The 14,045-nt window shown below is 45.3% G+C and overlaps 1 long non-coding RNA gene across 1 annotated transcript; it reads left to right on the top strand.

Annotated features, from left to right (window-relative positions):
• The first annotated feature begins 410 nt into the window (after positions 1-410).
• LOC144785015 (uncharacterized) lies at positions 411-13,774 on the top strand. Its single transcript, XR_013601740.1, has 4 exons — positions 411-627; positions 739-837; positions 939-981; positions 13,672-13,774. It is a non-coding gene; the product is annotated as an uncharacterized LOC144785015 (long non-coding RNA).
• The last annotated feature ends 271 nt before the right edge of the window (positions 13,775-14,045 follow it).

Genomic DNA, 14,045 nt, shown 5'->3' with positions numbered 1-14,045 from the left:
AACTGCTTTAAATTTAGCTGATGTTTGTTTTGTATTTTGGTTATGTAATGTATTCTATACTATGCTGTTTTCACTGTGTCTTTTATTCTGTGTCACGCATTTACATCCGTGCACCTTCCGCTTTACTCTTAATCTTCATTGACAATGCATGTCTATTTAAGAATCTAGAAATGGAGCGGTTTTTGATAGCAATTTTCACCGCAGTATTAGTTTACAATCAGGAAGTGTTTCCTCCCTTCTAGACTTAGTATTGGTGGTCACTCTTACTTTGAAACGTAGCGCGGAGTGCCAGAGGGATCCTGACTCCTATTTTGACACATTGCGCACGCTTTTGGTTGCGTGCACGCCAGGAACGAGGTGTTTATTTATTCGAACGCCACTTCCCTCGGGTTGTCTATGGTGACGGCACCCGTTGAGGAGGACAGCGTTTTTACATACAGGCATGGTGTCATTTGTGCCGCGTATAATGTTTAAATGCAACACTATAAAGCTTTTTCGGACATTTGCTCATATTTTCTTTTTTGTTTGGCTGGACTTTGTAGGACCACGCGCTTTGATTTACCCGACTGGCGTGTGGTGTATATAAAATTATTACTTGGCCCGCCTCTATCAAGATTCACCCTTCGGGTGAGTGTTGTACCTGCATTTTCTTCTTTTTCGAGCATGGAAGTAGTACATTGAGCTGTTTTGTTGGTTGGGGCAATCTAATGATGCTGTCCCCGTATGATTGTCTTTTAGTGCTTGGATTCATTTCCCATTCAGCCCTCTCCATTAACAGGAAGAGTTATTTTATCAAGTTTTTCATTTGCTGAAAACTCTAGAGGACACCTTTCATTGGTGAGTTTTTTCGTTTTTTGGAAGTAGAGATCCAGCTCTCTATTTAACAGTGCTGTTAATTGCTTAATGGGCACTTAGCCATATGCGTTCTTTGTTTGTAGGTGGCTACCCTCATTCGTGGGGCGCTGTCTCTCTGCAGTATAGGTAACGTACCCAACCTTTTGACTGGGAGTTTTTATATTGATAATTGTTAGGTTTTAATTGTTTGATTCTTCATATGGTTTCCCCCAGGTTCCCCTCCCCTGTTTCCGTCCTGAGGAAGACCCGTAGCTGAGGTGTTTGAAGCCCCCTCCACAGCGCCAGGGTCGAAACATCGACGATCCCCCCCCCTTTCCTTGATGCCGGCACCCCTGCCCTTTCCCACCCCCCTTCTTTGGAAAGACTATATCCGAACCGTATGATTAATATACGTGGGGCTGGCATAATACTAAGGGAACAGAACCTTAGTCTCTTGTTTAAAATCATTTGATTATCCCCCTTTTACTCAATTTCCTCTTCACTTTCACTTGAGCACAAAACTTTTGCACTATATACTGCACCTGGCAGAATTCCCCCAAACTCCTTTGGTTTTTTGTAAATATGTATATATGATTGTGAAATAAATTGCAAATTCATATTGCTATAGGCAAACCCAGTGTCTTATAATCTGTTTTGGGTGTCTAGGATAATACTGCTAACGCATTTGGCTTGTTGTTTTGTTTTCTTTATTTTTTAGGATTAAGTCCCACAAAGAGTAAAAAATGAATAATTCATGTACATGATTTTGATAAGTTGTGTCTAGGACCACTCTGTAATATTTTGCACACACAGCAGATACACCGGCACACCAAAAATCAGACTACTTTTGCCGGTATGTTTCAGAATGGGCCATTACATGTTTGCTTTTTGAATTGGTTTACACATTTTTTCCCACCTACATACCAGTCAATGACCTAGAAACGTTCTGGGAATATGTGGAACAATTAGCGCTACTATGCTAGAGACATAGTATCTCTGTTCAACACAACAAACATTACTGAATATTTCAGACATTCGTTCCATTTAAGCATGGAAGTCGCTCACTGACTAGGCAGTTGTCCTATTCCCCAATTTTTCTTTTGTCCCTATGGTTCATCTACAACTTTTACTTTAGTTAAATATGAGAAGTCCCTGATCAAAAAAGGAATTCAAAGTCCAAATCTAGTGCAGCTTGGGAACATACTTGGTTTACTCAAAGATAGGTCATTCTTAGAACCTGTCCCCCCACTCTGAAGTTTTGAGGGTGTATTCCACTCAACATTGTCAATCAGATTCTGGCTGGTGGCAGAAGTATTGAAATAGGGTGCAGTAGCTACATTTTGGGATGATGCCTAATGGCACCCCTTGTAAATTAAGCTTGACACATTGGTCCCTTATTACTCACACCCCTCTCAAGCCAAAGCGTAGCAAGGCAAGCACCCGGTTGTTCAGGCCCACAACCGCCCTAAAGGACTAAAGGGCCTGACGTTATTGATCCAGGACCCTCCCCTGAGGCTCCTGTGATTTGGCTCTGGCACCCCTATTGTGCACTTGCAGAGGTATCCTTCTGTACCCAGACTGCTTCCAGATTGCCCTGTGACTCCGCCTGCAACGACAAAGAAAACATTACAACATCCTCAAACTTCCCTTGCCTGTCCCATGCCGGGTACGCGGTAGGGTAGGAGACGGCGTGTCGGGCTGCAAAGAGGACCAACAATGGCGGGGGGAGGCCTAATTACCCCTCCCCATCCCTCGGCGTGCCGGACATGACGTGTCCAGCGCGCATAGTTCCATTATCGGCGCAAGATCCCCACCCGCACCAAGGTAGAAAAAGGAAGCATAAATAAATAAACAACACAACTTTTTTGTTTGGAGAAAATATGGCTGCAGGTTTATTCCATACAAAAGTATGCAAATTATGGTGGGTTATCTTACGGGGGATCCAAGGGCAGGTAGCCGTACTAACCTATGCTACCCTGCCTGTCTGATGAGCCAAGCTGTAGTCCCTTCCTTGAGGCTTTGCGACCCATCACACATTCACACCAAGTTCAACTATTTCTGGCAGCCCAGGTGGGACGGTGAACTACAGAATGTGCTGTCATCAAAAGGATCAATGCCAGAATATAATAGTTCAGATGGGAAACAAAACAGACATTGAGTGGGAATGGGAAGCCTGATGCACACAGCTGTGAAGAGCTGTGAGGGGAGAGGAAGTGAAAGGAGCAGAGGTCTTGATGGCGTGAGGTGAGCGCCTGGTGCTCTGTTCGGTCTTTATAGTGTGAGTCCCCCAGTAGGGGGGCCCTGCCAGGGAGGTGAGCACAAGGTCTTACGGAGGCTGCCGAGCCAGGACTCGGTGCGCTTGGGGCACCATGTCTCCCTTGACCTTTGACCCATCCACCTTCTCCAGGGTAGATCAGGGGGAGACTGTTAAAAACATCTCTAATATGGTCTCGCCTTGGTTTAAAGTTTGGTTGAAGCATTATGTTATAGTCTTGCATTCCATCCTTCCAGCTTAGGCGGTAGCCACAGCCACTGCCACACCCACAATTCATTGATGTCGGGTTGGATGATTGGCCCATGACAGCTGGGGAAACCTTTGCTATACCTTTGCACAACCATTACCACTACCTCTCTGCTTGGGAAGAACTTTGAGAATTACTTTGTAGCTTTGCATTAGGTACAGAAAAGGGGGGGGGCTCCCTGCGGAGGCAGTCAACCTAGGTGTGAATGCAGTTAGCAGGTCGCCAGTCCTTTCTTCTGAGGTTCTAGTTCTCCAATACTTTTTAGCTGTGAGTTGGACAATTCTCTCGCCAGTACCTATGGTGGCGTGGTAGAGGATTGTGCAGTCGGGCCTGTAGCCTGCAGAAAAGAAGTCCATGCACACTGCACACTTGTATTGCTCACAAATCTTGCGCTGATTTAATCTCCCGGAGGAAGCGCTGGGGAAGTCCAGGAAAAAACTGACAACCTAGATATCTTTTTTTAATTTTTAATTTTACAGAGTTTTATATAGAGCAAACTTGACCCTAATTAACGCGCTTTACATAGCACCAGTTGCATTACACGAGGACACATTATTTTGTTAGGCACGGGGAGATTATGGGCCAGATGTAGGTAAAAGCAGTTTAGCGAGTCCTTAATAGCGATTTTTAGGGAATCGCTATTAAGGACTCGCAAAATGCCATGTAGGTAGGATTCACAATATTTTTTGCGATTCCTTAAAATTCCTTAATTGCGAATTGCGAATTGCAAATTGCGATTCGCAATCAAGGAATACCTCCCCATTCATTCTTATGGGCCTAGGTATTTGCAAATTGCGTGCGCAATTTCAATTTCAACTTGAAGATGGTGGTAATTTGCGATTCCTAAAGGCAATATCGCAATTTGTGATGCCTACTAGCATAGCATTTAGGGAATCGCAAATTGCGATTTTCTAAATGCTTGCGCAATAAAAGGAATCGCCATTTTTGCGATTCCTAATTTTGCGAGTAGGTATTTGCCTTTCTACATTGCACAGAGCTGAATTGCGATCTCAAACGCAGAAATTCGCAGAACTTCAGGGTTTGCAATCGCAATTTGGCTTGCTACATGTGGCCCTAAGTGATTTCCCAAGAATCACAGGATGTTCAGAGTCATTGCCGAGACTCGAACCCAGTTCCCCTGATTCGAGATTGACCACCATAGCCATTAGACAAACTCCTCTCCCCAACGTGAGTTGCCTGCCACACAGTGCGGGGATGTTTACAAACTTCCATTTTCCAATGGGAGCTTATGCTGCTGACGTTTTCAGCCTGTCGCACAAGCTCCCATTGGAAAATGGATGTTTCCAACCCCACTATCTGCAGTCGCATTCAAATAAGGGGACAAAACCGCTAACTTATGGTCGGGGAGTTCCTTCTCCGCAACGGTGCGGGCGGATGCGAGTCCACCCGAAATCGCAAGGAGAGCCTATGTTGTTAGCTCGTACATGGTTTTCCAGTATCTAGCTGATCTAAAGGTTATAAAGAATAATTTGAGTGATCACAATATTCTTCTTTTCACCATTAACAGGATACCAGAGGATGTGGATACATGGCAGATCTCTGAAAGTGATGATGTGCTACTTAGCGTAGATAATGGAAAGGTTTTATGGATCAAGAAAGATAAACAGTCGCTATCAGTAGCGTAGATAATGGAAAGGTTTTATGGATCAAGAAAGATAAACAGTCGCTATCAGTAAAATTAAGGAAAATTATTGAAAATCTTCCCCCATCAGGATTGTTACCTGTAAACGTATTTGGGGAAGATATGGGATAACTAGTGAGAATAACTCAGAATTCGAAGGGTATCCCTTGCAAGAAACCCTTAAGGCAATCCAATAATTTGAATAAACGGTTTATTTTTAACAAACTCTTAATCATCTGCAAAGAAGGCAATACACCTTATATTCTAAGGAATGAAATAAGTGGATTTCTCACTTAAACTAGATGGGTAAGAATCCCAACGAGTCTGGGTAAAAATAACAGAAGAAGTAAAATGTAAAAATCAAAAAGCCTCTTGAACAATCATAAGGGAAAAGAGTGGCTCCTTCTCCAAACCTAAGATAAATATTAATAGTAGCATGGAATGGCAAAAGTACATTATTACCCTCTATGCTTTAAACTCATAGATACCCAGTAACAGTGTTATTGGATCCATAGATAAGGGTTCAGCTGGGAGTTGTGCTCCCCTTCTTCCCCCTATGAGAAGGGAAGTGTTGGATTATCTTAAAGCTGCTAGAATACTGGAGCAAGAGGTCCAGACCAACTAACTATTTCTATCATAAAACTAGACCTGATTTTCCACTATTGTTGCTTATCTGTGGTGATCCCTAGCTCTTGGAGGGGTGGTATTATTACACTGTTACATAAATAAGGCCCCTCCATTGTTCCTGGGGATTATAGACAGATCACCCTGTTGGACTCCAAAGGAAAGATTTTTCCCGAAAGTGTGTTATCTCATCTACTTGAAAGGGTGTAAGAAAAAAATGTATTCCTTTGGAGCAGGCAGGGTTTAGAGCTGGTCACTCGAACTTGGAAAATATAACAGCAAACCATCTTGTACTGGAGAAATATCTGAAACATTGAGGGACGCCTGTCTATGCAGCTTTCATAGATTGTTCAACTGTTTTTGACCTTCGCTGACCCTTTGGAAAAAGTAGCTGGTGTTATGTTAAGTTAGGATGTAGGCGTGGATTGACGCCGAACATTCTGACCAATAATAGGTTGAAACAGGGATGCCTGTTGGCACTCCTGCTTTTTTCCCGATATATGGCAGACCTGCACGTTGTGGTGAGCAAGGATCTCATCCTTTGGGGACTTCGCTTTATGCAGACGATATTGTTCTGCTAGACTAGGCACCCAAAGGTCTCCAGAAATGTCTAGCTTAATCGGAAGAAAGGGGATCTAGTGAAAGCCTCTGTGGCCTTCTTTAACTTTGGGAGCAGAGTGGAAGGAAAGCCTACAGGGGCCCTTTTGAAGATCTACCAAGCAAAATGTATCTCAAAGTATAGGTACAGGAGTAAGATATGGGGCCACATTGAGCTGGGGGCCTTGCAAAGTGCTGAAAATTCCTTTTTTGAGCAGAGTCCTCTCTGTCCCGCAAAGTACCCTATCTTATGTTGTCCACAAGGAACTGGGAATGACTTTCCTTTCAGATGAACTGGACGTCCGTCCCCTGGCTTAGTGGCTCAAGATTTGGGCCAAGCAAGAGAATACACTTAGTAAAGACGTCCTACGGGATTGTTTTTCTCTTGATTGTGTTGCACATATCAGATGGCTCCAGTACATAAGAGTTGATCTCGCCAGGCTAGGAAGAGCAGATCTTTTTACGAACCCGGAGCGTACATGTAAAAGGGACCATGTTCTGGCCAAGTAGTGCTTTTTAAGAACACGTCATTGTGAAAGAGAGGGAAAAGAGCTGTGCAAGCCCAGTGTGCTAAAGTATATTTTACTGAAAACTGTGAATACCATCGAGGCTTATCTCCTAGGGCTAAAAGGTATTCACAACTGTTTTTTATTGACAAGGTTCCGGCTCGACCTCTTTCACAACTTATTGGCACACACCCTTGGCTCCCATAGAGTTCAGGGCCTCATGCCCTGTGGTTGCGATGGTGAGTCTCCTCAGGACATAACATACTTTTTTTTTGTTTTGTACTTTTTATGCTGTTCTTAGAAAGTTATTTATTATTCCCATTCCTAAAAAATGGGTTTTAGGAGGGTGAGACCTCCTTTTATCTATTTACAACTTCTCTCTAGTGATACCGTTTTCTACACTCTTAAGTTTTTTATGTGTCGCCGTCAGACTCAGGGCAAGAAAACAAGTTACTTCCCTGTAACTTTGTTTCTTCAGTATTGGTAACTTTCATAGATTCCCATAGCTTGTATCATTCCCCGTCGTCGGAATGGGAGTCTCGGTAACAAAATATCATAGCAGTAGGTACAAAAGAGAAAGAAATAGGCCTAGGCCTCATTCCATTTTGTAGCATATCCACCTCTTTTTGCAAAATACACCAAAGCAAAGCAACAGCCAATCAGATTAGCCTCACCCCATAGAACCCTCCTGAGAGAATCTCAGAGCCTCAGATTTTCGTAGCCGTTGTGTAACAGTATAACCAAACTTGCTGAGGGCTGAGCTTTCCCAGAGGAGTAGGGTGGGCACATGGGAATCTATGAAAGTTACCAATACTGGAGAACCAAAGTTACAGGTAAGAAACTGGTTTCTTACTCGAGTACTGGAACGTTCATAGATTACCATAGCTTGTATCAGAGTAGCTAGCAGTCAGATGGCACATTTCACTGCCTCTTATCATCACCTCCTCCATTACCTCTTTTTTCTATTTTTAAACCTGATTCAACAGTGCAATCACATGAAGAACACATAGCAAAATGTGCAAGTAACAGTAAGAAAAGGAAGGAGGGAAGAAAGGAAAGCTCGCCACTCAATGGAAGAGGTTCCTCAGGACTGCCTGGCCTACAGCCGTGTCTTCTTGTGTCGAGGTTTCCAGGCAGTAATGTCTTGTGAAGGTGTGCGTGCTACTCCAAGTTGAAGTTCTGCAAATGTCTTTAATCTGAACTCCCACAAAGAGAGCCGTAGAGGAAGCCATGGACGCTGTGGAGTGTGCTCTAACTCTGCCTTCTAGAGGCTTGCCTGCTGCAGAGTTACAGTACTGTATGGCACTGGAGATCCATCTAGCAATATCTTGCTTAGACAGGGTTAAGCCCTTGCGAGGAGCACTAAATGCGATGAATAATTGAGAAGATTTTCAAAATCCATTAGTGCGGTCCAGATAAAATTTCAAGCACAGCTGCACATCCAGTGAATGAATTGACTTTTCCGCCTGCGTGGAAGGTTGAGGAAAGAAAGCCTTGAGAATCACTGGCTCGTTGAGATGAAAGTCTGAAGGCACTTTTGGTATGAACTTTGGATTAGTCCTTAGAATTACAGTATTTCTTTTGAATTGGAGAAAAGATTCCTGTATTGTGAGAGCTTGCTATTCCCCAATGCGTCCTGCAGAAGTGAGAGCAAGAAGGAGTGCCAGTTTCCACGAGAGGAATTTCATATCTGCTTGATGAATTGGTTCGAAGGGATGTTTCATCAGCTGGGTGAGAACCAAGTTCAAATACCATGTGGGAGGCGGAGGCCTCACCGGAGGAAAAACTCGAAACAGACCCTTGAGAAAATGCTTGACAATTCTGGATGACCAGAGAGAAGGTCCAGATGCAGTGCATCTGTAGCGAGAAACTGCAGCTAAGTGAACCTTTATGGATGAATGAGCCAATCCTGCCTTAGCCAAGGACAGGAGATACGGAAGAACCAGATGAGGCTGAGATGAGAAAGGGTCAACACCCTTCTTCTGGCACCAGACGAAAAATCGTTTCCATTTCAAATGGTAAGTCTTGTGAGTGGAAGGAGCTCTAGCCTGAGAGAGAACATCTCTTATCTCGTCAGAGAGGTGAAGATTTAGGAACTCTCGCTGCTCAGGAGCTATGCTGACAGGTGTAAGGAATAAGGATCCGGATGGCAGATCTGACCCTGGGACATCGTGAGAAGATCCGGGATCACCCGCAAAGGACGTGGAGGGACCAGATAAAGGAGGTGAAGCTCTGTGAAACAAAACTGCCTCGGCCAAGCCCGAGCTATTAGGATCCTGCAGCATGGTTCCGCCTTGATCTTCTTGAGTAGCCTTGGAATCAAAGGAATGAGGGGAAAGGTGCACACAAATACTTTTGACCAAGCTATCGAAAGCGCATTCCCCAGTGATCCTCAATGGTGTAGCCTGCTTGCGTAAAACTGGTATTTTCTGTTCACCGGGGTGGCAAAGAGATCTATTGAGGGTTTGCCCCTCCTATGGAAAATCTCCTCCAAGACCGTCTGGTTCAGTTCCCATTCGTGGCTGACTGACGAAAGCCTGCTGAGCCTGTCTGCCTTTTCGTTTAGCACTCCTGGTAGGTGCTCTGCTTGTAGCGATATTCCGTGTAGGATTGCCCATTCCCAAATTTCTTAGGCCTCCTGTGACAACGGAAGACATCTGGTGCCCCCTTCCTTGTTTATGTAGCGCATGGCCGTGGTGTTGTCTGTGCGGACGAGACGGCTCGTGACGCCAGACGGATCGCTCTGAGCTCCGGGAGGTTGAAGTGAAGAAGGAGGTGCTCAGGCAACCAATACCCGCTTACATGTAAGTCCTGAAGCACTGCACCCCAGCCCTCCAGCGAGGCATCTGTTGTTACCACTTGAGAAGCTGGATTGCTTATGAAGGATAGACCTAGGGATAAGTTCTCTTTCTTTATCCACCACAAGTCTGCCTTTCTCATTGCGCCAGTAATCACCACCTTGTCGTCGAATGAGCTGTGAACTTATTGCCATTGCATGTTTAGTTGCTCCTGAAGAGATCACATCCGCAATCTGCAGTGGGATATTAGAGAAATGCATGAAGAAATCACTCCTAGAAGGGATTTGTAACGGCGTACTGAAAGACACTTTCTTTTTCTCAACAAATGAGCCATGGACCTCAGTTTTTCTTGCCTTTCGAAGGATGGAGAAGTCTTGCTGAGAGTTGTGTCCAGGATAGCCCCCAGGAACCGTGCTGTCCTGGAAGGGAAAAGAGACGACTTCTCCCTGTTGAGAGTGAGACTCAGATTCCTGAATAGGTTTGTACATGCCTTGACTGTTTCCTCCGCTGACCCCCTGGACGAGGCCTTCCGTAACCAGTCGTCCAGGTATGGGAAGACCTAAAAATGCTGCCTCCTTAGGAAAGCTGCCACTGGTGCCAGCACCTTGGTAAAGATCCTCAGGGCAGAGCGAACTCTGAAAGGTAAAACTTTGAATTGGAAGTGGCTCTTGGCTACTGTGAATCGATGAAACCTCCTGTGGGCTGGATGATTGGGTATGTCAAAATACGCATCTTCGAGATCGAGAGTGGCCATGAAATCTCCCGGATTGAGGAGACGTAAGATGTCCTGGAGCGAGAGCATCCGAAAGGATTGAGAAATGAGATAGGTGTTTAGCTCCCTAAGATCTCCACGTCTTCTTGAGAATGAAAAACCTGGAATAGAAACCTTCCCCTTTTTGAGAAAAGGGAACCAGCTCTACAGCTCCCTTGAGGAGCATCTGAGGAACTTTGAGCTGCAAGAGATGCAGATGTTTCGAAAGCATGGCAGCAGGGGGTTGGAAGGTAGTATTTGAATAAACTCCAGTGTATGGCCCTCTTGAATGATGTTGAGCACCCAATGGTCTGATGTTATCCGTTTCCAGTTGTGGAGGTATTGAGACACCCTGCCTCCCACAGATGTTGATGGGGAGGTGGGTACAGCAGGCAGAGCCGGAACGCCGCTATTGCCTCTTGGAAGAATAACGTTCCTGCCAGATCTGCTTCCCTCTAGAATTGGACCTATAGAATGACGAGGTTTGGCCTTGTTTCTGCTGGTAAGGTTGCCGATACGATTGAGGCATTGACCCATAGAAGAGTACCGTTGTTGTTGGTACGAACCTCTGTAAGAAGTAGTATTCTTTCCTCTGGCTCCCTGGAAAGGAACCTTCCGATTCTGAAGAGTACTGAGAGATCTAGCCATCTCCGTATCCTTTTTCATGTCCTGGAGGGAATCATCGATATGCTTGCCAAACAATGCCTCACCATCAAATGGGAGGTCCAGCATCTTGTTTTGGACCTCTGGCCTGAACCATGTCGCCCTGAGCTATCCTTGGCTGCGCCTGCCAGCGAACGGAAAGCCGTAGTGGCAATATCCATGGCACAGTGTATCACCTCCACTGATGTCGCCTACCCCTCCTGCAGGATCTTCTTGGCCTCCGCCTTGGATTCCTGGGGGTGTTGGTCCAAATATGGTGATAGATCGCACCACATTTGGCGATCATATCTGCCAAGGATCGTCAGCGCATTTGCTGCCTGTACCAGAAGACTTGCCATAGAGAAAAATCTCTTCCCCCGCATTATCAACGCGCCTGCCCTCTCTATCAGGAGGAGTTGTCAGGGGTGCAGAAGGATTACGTGATTTTCTCTGCGCCGCCTGCGATATTACTGAATCCGGTTTTGGTTGCCCAATCAAAGACGCCGGACTATCCTCAGGGGCCTTGTACTTCTTTTCCAGGCGTGGCAAAACCGGAGTCACCATAGCCGGGTTCTTCATTGCTTCCAAACCCTCCTCCCAGACATGGTTGTCAATGGGAATGGACCGGATTACCTTCCTGTAGGGCTCCTTAAAATCATAGAGAAAGCACTCTGTTTGCAAAGAAGGCATTGGAAGTTTGAACCTACTGGAGGCTCTCTCCATCAGCTTGTGAAAGCCCCCAATATGCGCCAGGGGAGAGTCCACTGGATCCGGAGTAGGTGCCGCTGGGTTCGGGATCACATAATCGTCCCACTCTAAACCTTGGTTAGACCTGTTGCCATCATCCTGATCCTCGTCCAAGAAATCATCCTGAACATCCTGGGCCACTGGAGATATACTTGGACCAGGTGTCTGTGGCTGAGATACCACCTGGGATGGTACTTCCGGAGAAACCGTTGTAGAAGCCGAAGGTGTAGGAACAGCCTGTACTGCAGGGAAAGAGGCAGCAGGAGGAGGAGCATGAAAAAACCTGGCCCTAAAATCTTGAAACATGCCATGAAGATCTGCCAAGAGGGAAGAAGGAACTGAAACCACCTCCTGGTCTGTGCTTTCCTGTCGTTGATAGGACTGCTGGTCAGAGCACTCATGAAGGTACTCGCCCTCAGAATCAGTCTCTTGGCATTTCACTAACAATTGTGAAGGACTATGTGCATAGCCAAAAGAGTCCTGATCATCCCATCAAAATCCTCTTCTTCCTAAAGCAAGGGGGTAATCCTCCTTGGAGATGTCATTTCCGGCGTTATCCTCTTTAAGGAAATTGTAATCCTCTCTGTCGACGAAGACGTCATCGACGGTACCGTCGGCGATGGGGTTGCCAGAGAAACCATCGTCGACGAGGTCGTCGACAGAAGATCCACCGTCGACGATTGAATCGTCGACGACAAGATGGGCATCGTCGACACTGCTGTTGACGAGACCGTTGACGCTCCTGCCGTCGTTGTCATTGTAGTTATTCTCGTAGACGACACCGTCGTCACCACTGCCGTCATCAACACCATCGGCGTCGCCGCTGTCGTCGTCAACACCTTCGTCGACACTCTAGTTGTTGTAACCGTCGTAGACGCTCCCGTCGACGTTGACGGCACCGTCGACGAGCCTGTCGACAGTGTAACTCTCTCACCTGAGATTTAGAAGCCTTCGTCGACGGAGTCTTCTGTAACGTCGTTGACAACTTGGAACCTTTCTCTGACTTCTCAGATGTTAGAGAAGAGGGATTCTTAAATGCTTTAGCATACTCCACCACTGCTGTAGCTGTAGATAGTCCTTCGCTCTCCTTTACACCATGGTGAGGAGATTTGCTCGGACTCCGGCTCTCAGATTCACAAGGGGTCTTTTTTGAGGCCTTAACTGGACGCTCTGAGGATGGTGAAGGGGAAGCCCTACCCCTTTTGACTAACCTTCTGGAAGAGGTAGCAGATGATGAATCCTCACTGTCACTTGACAGAGTTTCCTTCCTCGACTTCAGCTTCTGGAGCCAAGTGAGGAGGCGACCCTCACAGTCCCGGAGGGTCTTTGTAGAGAAGGTGCGGCAGATCTTGCAGTCCGTAGCCTTATGATCAGGGTACAGGCAATAAATGCAGTCCTTATGCCTGTCCTCCACATACAGCCTTTTCTTGCCACAGGTGGAACAAGCCTTGAAAAGGGCTTTCTTCTCCTTGTCAGACATTTCATATGAAACACCTAACAATTCTGAAGGAAAAATGCTGGACAAATCTTCAAATAGAGTTGAAGTGAGCAGAGCTTAAAGGAGACTCCCTTAGCACAACGTGCGGTAGAAAATCTGAGGCTCTGAGGTTCTCTCAGGAGGGTTCTATGGGGTGAGGCTAATCTGATTGGCTGTTGATTTGCTTTGGCCTCTTTTGCAAAAAGAGGTGGATATGCTACAAAAGGGAATGAGGCCTAGGCCTTTTTCTTTCTCTTTTGTACATACTGCTATGATATTGTGATACTGAGACTCCCATTCCAACGACGGGGAATGATACAAGCTATGGGAATCTATGAAAGTTCCAATACTGGAGTAGGCTGTAATTATTATCTGCATTGCAATTCATGTATTTTTATCATGTGTTTAGCTTTCCCGGAACCTATTATATTTGTCAATTTGTAACCCGAATGATGGTATATTGATGTTTGTAGGACTTTTATGGTTTTATCTTTAAAGCTGAATAAAGTTATTGTTGTTGTTGTTGTCTAGATATGTTGTCATCTTAGTCAGAAACCCCCTTCCAGAAGGTAAATACAAATAAAACCAAGATTATGAGATTCGGTACAAAAAGGCATCGGACCAATACCAAATGTAAGTGGTTCTCTAATAATTCTGCCTTAGAATTCGACTGATACTGAACATATTGCCCACATATTTAAGAAGCCATATGCTCATAGGGATGCACTGAAGCCACTTTATGGAGAATCAGGTAACAGGCACTTTAATCATCTCCTAACAGTATATAAAATGCATATTTCGTCGACCTTTCTTTATGCTCTAGAGACAATAAATATTAAGTAATGTCACTTCATGTATAAGGTGAAGGGGAAGATCCTCTGCACTATTTGCACTTTAAATTCTAT

The sequence above is a fragment of the Lissotriton helveticus genome, chromosome 10, assembly GCF_964261635.1.
Source record: "Lissotriton helveticus chromosome 10, aLisHel1.1, whole genome shotgun sequence".
Classification (NCBI taxonomy): domain Eukaryota; kingdom Metazoa; phylum Chordata; class Amphibia; order Caudata; family Salamandridae; genus Lissotriton; species Lissotriton helveticus.
Note: the sequence above shows the minus strand (reverse complement) of the source record. Positions and strands in the feature narration are given on the sequence as shown.